The 6,829-nt window shown below is 38.4% G+C and overlaps 1 long non-coding RNA gene across 1 annotated transcript; it reads left to right on the top strand.

Moving 5' to 3' along the window:
• Nucleotides 1-274: 274 nt before the first annotated feature.
• LOC131541689 (uncharacterized) lies at nt 275-4,338 on the top strand. The gene is made up of 3 exons (XR_009271560.1): nt 275-415; nt 2,861-2,961; nt 4,140-4,338. It is a non-coding gene; the product is annotated as an uncharacterized LOC131541689 (long non-coding RNA).
• The last annotated feature ends 2,491 nt before the right edge of the window (nt 4,339-6,829 follow it).

Raw genomic sequence — 6,829 nt, 5'->3', positions numbered from 1 at the left:
GTAAAGAATTAAAACAGCATTTTTTAAATGAATATCACACAGTTAATTAATGAAAAACAGAATTTGGTAAAAATAAAATAGATTTTGAGAAAAAATAAAACAAATTTCATAGGTGTCACGTGTGTTTCTGTTTTGTTTCCTCATGTCCTTTTTTGGGTTTTCCTGTTCCTGTCCTCATTGTGTTAATTTCAATCCAGCTGTGTTGATTTAATTATCTCGTTTACTCCTTGCATTTAAGCCCTGTGTTTCCCTGAGTGTAGCGTCCGATGTTATGTCATTGCATGTGTGCCGTGTCTCCTACGTTGTGTTCCAGCTATTGTATCATTAAAAGACTGTTTTGTTGAAGAATTCAACCTCGTCTCCTCGTTCCCTTGCTTCAGTGTAACGTGACAGAACAGCGGACCCAATACCAAAAGTAAGTGGTGCTCCGTCTCCGTTTTTTTGAAAGTTTTTTTTTTTGTTTTCCCTTTTTCTCCCTGCGGCGATGGAAATAGCCACTCACTTTTCTGCCCTTGTCCGCTGAGATTTCCCGCTCGTGGAGTATGTGCGGGAGGTCTGCGGACTCGTCGTGAATACGGTGCTGGACGACGTGACTTAATTCTCTGTTCTGGATCGAGGCCAATTACCATTGCCCCATGGACCTCCCAGACACCACTGGACTGAGCTGGAGGGAAGGGATCCTCCGGTGTCTGGAGAGAGTCCAGCCCCGATCCAGAACCAGCCCGCCATCCAGCCCGTCAGCTGTTCTCCAGTCAAGCCCGCCGTCCGCGGCTCCCACAAGCCTGCCACTGTCTCAAGCCCAATGGTCACCCCTAGGAGTATTAGTGGAATTTGAAGGGATGTCTTGGACTTGGAGTCCAGTGTCGGCTCCAGCCCCAGAGCCCGCTCCTCCTGAGCTCCCCCCAGACTCTATCCAGGCATTTAAGGACCTGAATTCCCTGAAAAAAATTTTTTGGGGGGGCCATATCCATGGCCGGACCGAGGGCCAAGGCCAAGTGCCTTCCAGGAGGGGGGGGGAGTTCTGTCACATGTGTTCCTGTTTTATTTCCTCATGTCCTTTTTTGGGTTTTCCTGTTCCTGTCCTCATTGTGTTAACTTGAATCCAGCTTTGTTTGATTTAATTATCTGCATTTAAGTCCTGTGTTTCTCTGAGTGTAGCGTCCACTTTTATGTCATTTTATGTGCTCGGCTTGCTTCAGCGTAACGTGACAATAGGGCTCTAAAAATGTGATTTGTTTAATTTTAATAAATTGTTAAATTGTATGAGTTTCATGATTTTAATTTATTAGACATGCTTTTTAATTACAAAAACTGAAGTTATCCATTAAAATGAAATATAGAAAAACAAAAATGGAAGAGAAGGAAAAATAACATAAACTTAATTTAACCATTCTTAGAATCTAGAAAAATGGAATCTAAGATTAAAAAACAATGAAACAAAACAAAGAAAAACAGAATTTGCAAAAAAAAAAAAAAAAATAGAATTTTCTGAGAAATTTATTTAAAATAAGTAAAATGGATTTCACAGGGCCCCATATTCCATAACAAAATATTAGATAGCATGAGCACACTTTCTAAAAAAACATTAGATAAAAATAAATGAGTTTTGTTTGGAATGCTAAAACCTTAAATTTGGTGTTGAATATGAAGACAGTCTCATGTTCAATAAAAATCACCAAAACAGCAGCACTGATGAAGAAACATCATGCTAAAAGATCCTGCAGAATTTGATTGATGTATTGCAGTGACATTGAGACATTTTTAAGTGAGCAGATTGTGTTATCTAGTGCATATCTAGTGTAGTTTGGGAGACTTTCTTCACTTTGACTCAGTTTGCTGTGAGTGCAAGTCTGTTATTCGAAGTGCCCATCCAAACTTTCAACTTTCCAGATTTGTGCATGTGTGTGAACATTTTGTGCTGCTGCATTCAATCTTTCTGTATGGGGGAGATTTTTAGTTTTTTAGTCATGAAATATTCAAATGTCAGAAATAGTCCCTGAAACTGTAGAGCTGTTTTCAACACTGAGGCCCGTTTCTCCTCAAACACCTCCTCTCTTTCTCCTTCCTCCTCTTTTCTTACATCTCCATGACTTTAAATGGATAATTTACCCCAAAATGTAAATTTTCTTGTAATTTACTCATCCTCAAGTCATCCAAGATGTAGATGAGTTTTTTTCTTCATCAGATTTGTAGAAATGTATCGTCACATCAGTCTCAGCAATGGATGCTCTGCAGTGAATGGGTGCCGTCAGAATGAGAGTCCAAACAGCTAATAAAAACATCACAATAATCCACAGCACTCCAGTCCATCAATTTATGACTTGTGAAGACAAAAGCTGTATGTTCGTAAGAAAAAACTCCAAGACATTGTTAGTTGCAAAATACAAGTCCATAATCCATAATCACGCTGTGAAAAAGTCCCTCTCCTGCTGTCTCCCACATCAAAATCCAGCCACATATTTGTTTAGAGCTGTTTTGGCTTTTAAACGCTTCTTGATCTGTGCAGATTTCTCTCCTGATTCAGACCAGACCGCTTTTTCACAGGAGGATGCGTTAAAATGGATAGAGGACTTAATGGCTTAAAGTTAATTATTGTGATGGATTTGTTTCTTTGGCTTCACATTAACTGATGGACTGGAGTGGTGTGGATTATTGTGATGTTTTTATAAACTGTTTGGACTCTCATTCTGGCGGCACCCATTCACTGCAGAGCATCCACTGTTGAGCAAGTGATGGTATGACACATTTCTATAAATCTGATGAGGAAACAAACTCATCTACATGTATAAATGATGAAAAATGTTTCATTTCGAGTGAAATGTTCCTTGAAACCTGTGGTATCTTCTCTTCCCTATAACAGACCCCCTGGAGGGAGACAAACAAGATCATCTTCATCTTCTCTCAGGACATCATGGGGACAGACGCAGCTGTCAACACACCAGAAAACATGGAGAAACAGAGGTGAGGGCCCTTCACAGGGTTCCCGGGGCCGGGACTGTATTTTGAAATGAAACTTGGCCAGAAGCATAGCAGGAAACAATCGCTTGAGACTGAAGAGACAACAGGCTGATTCACTTTTCAGAGTTTTGTTAAGATCAGTGGCCTGTTAAGCAAGTTGAATTGTAAATAGGTTTAGATTTGCCAAAAATAAGTTCAACCCAGTTTTGTGAGTTCACAACACTCACTATAAATGTTTTCTGTCAATTTTTATTTTGCAAAAAGTATTTTATGAAATTGAAAACTGAGTCGAATGCCAAGAATTAGTGTATGGTTTTGCAGATTTGGTATGTGCTTCTGCTGTTTGAGTGTCAACTTTCAGAAATAGTGACAAGTAAAGATTTTTTGTATAAGCAGTTGAAAAAAAAACAAAAAACTGTAGAACACTAGTATTTTCAGCAGATAAAAATGGTTTTAAGTTATTTCTATCTTTTGCTAGTGTGTCAGTAGGAAATATCAGTTCAGTTTCAATTTCCAAACATTCATTTTGCCATTAATTGTAATAATCCAGTGAGATTTTTGTTTGCACATGGAGTCCACACAAAGATCTGGTCTGTTTTGTCCCAAAAGACAAATTTGCTGGAAAGAAAGAAAAATAAATTTATTGTAGACCCCAAAAAGAAAACTTCATTTATACATTATTTGTTTTATTTGTGTATCATTTTTTTTTACCTTTGAGGATATCACTAAAGGAGTGTGTGCGAGTGTGTGTGTGTGTGTGTGTGTGTGTGTGTGTTGTGGTTTGCTCCTTCATAATTGTGCTGTGTGGACACGCTGGTGTGAAACCGGAGATCTGGTCTAAATCAGCACTGATACACACGCTTCAGTCAGTCAGTCAGGAGGTCAGTCCAGGGTCAAGTCTAACTGAGACGTGTGTGAATGACAGACCCAGATCTTCTGTCCACCTTCCCCTTCATGCTTCACACTGATTTAATGGGACAGTTCTCCCAAAAATAAAAATTCTGTCATCATTTACAGAACCCGTAAGACGTTCTTTATTCTGTGGAACATAAAAAAGATAATTTCAAGAATGCTGGTAACCAAACAGTTTCGGTTCCCATTGTCTTCCCTCATATTTAGGGGCTTTCACACCAGTTATAGAAACTAGCCGTCATGGCCTTTTTTACTGGTTTCATTCACAGTTCACCATCAGAAGCCAGCTGTCAGCGACGTCATTTAAGAGTGACATTCAACAACACCATCAGCTGGAGGATGGAGGACGGAGAAGTGTCTGGACTTGGTCCATCTATTGCTGTTTTCCATGTTCGTGGAGTTAGTATGTAAACTGTGTGCTGCTCACACGGCTTTTTAAAAATGCATTCGGCCAATAAACATACGCTTACATCACTGGTAGTTCCTATTGTCCTGGGTTTGACCTTACTAATTTAGCTAATTTAGTTCTCCCAAAAAGGTGTTCCTATGACTAAAATCAATCCCAGTTCCTGCGGGGTGAACAGGTCAAATAGCAGGCACTTCTGCAATTAGTTATATTAACTATGAAAACCTTCCTCCGGTGCGAAAGCCCCTTTTTATTTGTCCATATAATGAAAGTCAGCAGGAACCGAATCTGTTCATTTACTAGCATTCTTCAAAATGTTTTCTTATGTTTCACAGAATTAAAAAAGGCATGAGAGTGAGTAAATCTTCATTTTTAGGTGGACGATCCCTTTAAAGGAATTCCAGGGATTAAAGAAAAAGAAAGAAAAACCGTAAGAACTAGGATTTATTGTAGAGTAATCCATTTGAAGGCTTCATAAGTATTATGAATTAACATTCACTCTTAATTGCATGCCTAATATGTGAAAACGGCTCTATTAAAGGGGTGGTTTACTGCTTTTTTTCTTTGCTTGATTGTGTTTATGGGGTGCAATATAACATGTCTTCGTGTTTCGTTTGTTAAAAAACGCCTTATTTTTCATATATTTCACCTTTATTGTAAGCCGCTTTCTCCTCTGTCATTTGAACGACCGGTTGACTTCCTGATTCTCTGAAACCACTCCCTCAGAAACAGGCGATGGGCTCAGATTGGTTAGTTGGGCCGGTGTGTTGTGATTGGCTAAACTGCGTACTGCACATTGTCCGGAAACTTCACGCCCATCACCTTCACGGGCGACCGCTGCATGTGCTCCGGTCAAATGTAAATAATGGTGTCAATATTGCCGTATCAGTTTGAGCCAGAATCAGACCCAGAAAGCGGTAATGAAGGTAGTCAAGCAGAACTTCCGCAAGCACGGCTCTTACAAATGTTTCTGAATGAAGTTTGCTGTTGTGATTACATATCAATTTTTGAAGTTTGTCTTATACACACAAAATAGCATCGAACTAACTGGCTACTATAACCAAACAGCGTTGGCTTGTGTTTACATTCTTGATCAAATCAAAAAATTACGTCATAAAGTATACATGGAAAATACATTTACAAAATTAGTACATAATTACAAATTCGGTTCCAAAATGTTTGTACGCGTTTGTCATAGACACACGAAATAGCATTTAACTAACTGGCTACTAAAGCCAGCGTTGGCATTTGTTTACATCCTTGATAAAACTGAAACATTACGTCTGAAATTATACATGCAAATACATTTAAAATGATGAAATCTTACTTACAGGTTGTGGCCCAACAACTGCTGCCTCTGGTTTTAAAGTTGTAACTGCTCCATGTTTTAGTAATAGTTTCTGTGTGAATCCGGCATTGAACTCGTGTAGATTCTGGAAGCTGTCTTCCGTAAAATGCGCAGCACAGAGAGCTAAATTAGGATTGTAATGGTCAGGAACATAATCAAACATAAATTTTAACCATTGTTGACGAACTACAGCATCCGTAGGAAGCCCGAACACAGAAGACCTGACAGCTGGGTGAAAATAACACCGTTTCGACGGCATGGCTACAACTCTCCACTATAACTCTTCCTCTTCGACAAAGCCGCAGAACATGGCCTTGCCCCCTCTTTTGCATGTTCCGGAGGGAGGGGTTGATGGGTTTTTTACGTATGCAACCCGGGAAGTATCTCGTTGTAGTCCCATACGAGTCATTTTTGTAGGCATTAAACTTCCTGATTTTTAAAAGACGATATCTCCGCTTACTTTGAACTTTCAGCACCTCAACTTTGCAGATACTGTTCATGCACCAACAGCAACATTACACACTATTTAAAATGAAAAAAGTGAAATCGCAGTAAACCACCCCTTTAATGATTTTTGTTTTGTCACATTCAGTTATTAATTACATGAATCACGTAATTGCCTATATTTTCATTTCAAAATTTAACGAAACATTTGAGCATCACTGGATATACCTGTCAGCAATTTTTTTGTGTGTGTGTTTTTAAAAGATGTCTCTTCTGCCCACCAAGGCTGCGTTTATTTGATTAAAAATACAGTAAAACATCAATAGCCTACTGTGAAAAAGTATTACAATTTAAAATAAATATTTTCTATGTGAATATATTGTAAACTGTAATTGATTTCTGTGATGCAGCGCTGAATTTTCAGCATCATTACTCCAGTCTTCAGAAATCATTCTAATATGCAGATTTGCTGCTCAACAAACATTTCTGATTATCAACGTTGAAAACAGTTGCGCTGCTCAATATTATTGTGGAAACCGTGATACATTTTCATTGATGAATAGAGAGCATTTATTTGAAATATAAATCTTTTGTAAGATTATAAATGTTTTTACTCACACTTTTGATCAATTTAATGCATTCTTGATGAATAAAAGTATCATTTTCTTCATATTGACTCCAAACTGAACATTTTGACGTGACGTACATGAGAGGGTCTTTGAACTTGTATTTTTCGGTCAGATGAAGAAAGCTGGTTTTGA

The sequence above is a fragment of the Onychostoma macrolepis genome, chromosome 05 (assembly GCF_012432095.1).
Source record: "Onychostoma macrolepis isolate SWU-2019 chromosome 05, ASM1243209v1, whole genome shotgun sequence".
Taxonomy (NCBI): domain Eukaryota; kingdom Metazoa; phylum Chordata; class Actinopteri; order Cypriniformes; family Cyprinidae; genus Onychostoma; species Onychostoma macrolepis.
The sequence above is the reverse complement of the archived record's forward strand: the minus strand, read 5'-3'. Positions and strand labels throughout refer to the sequence as shown.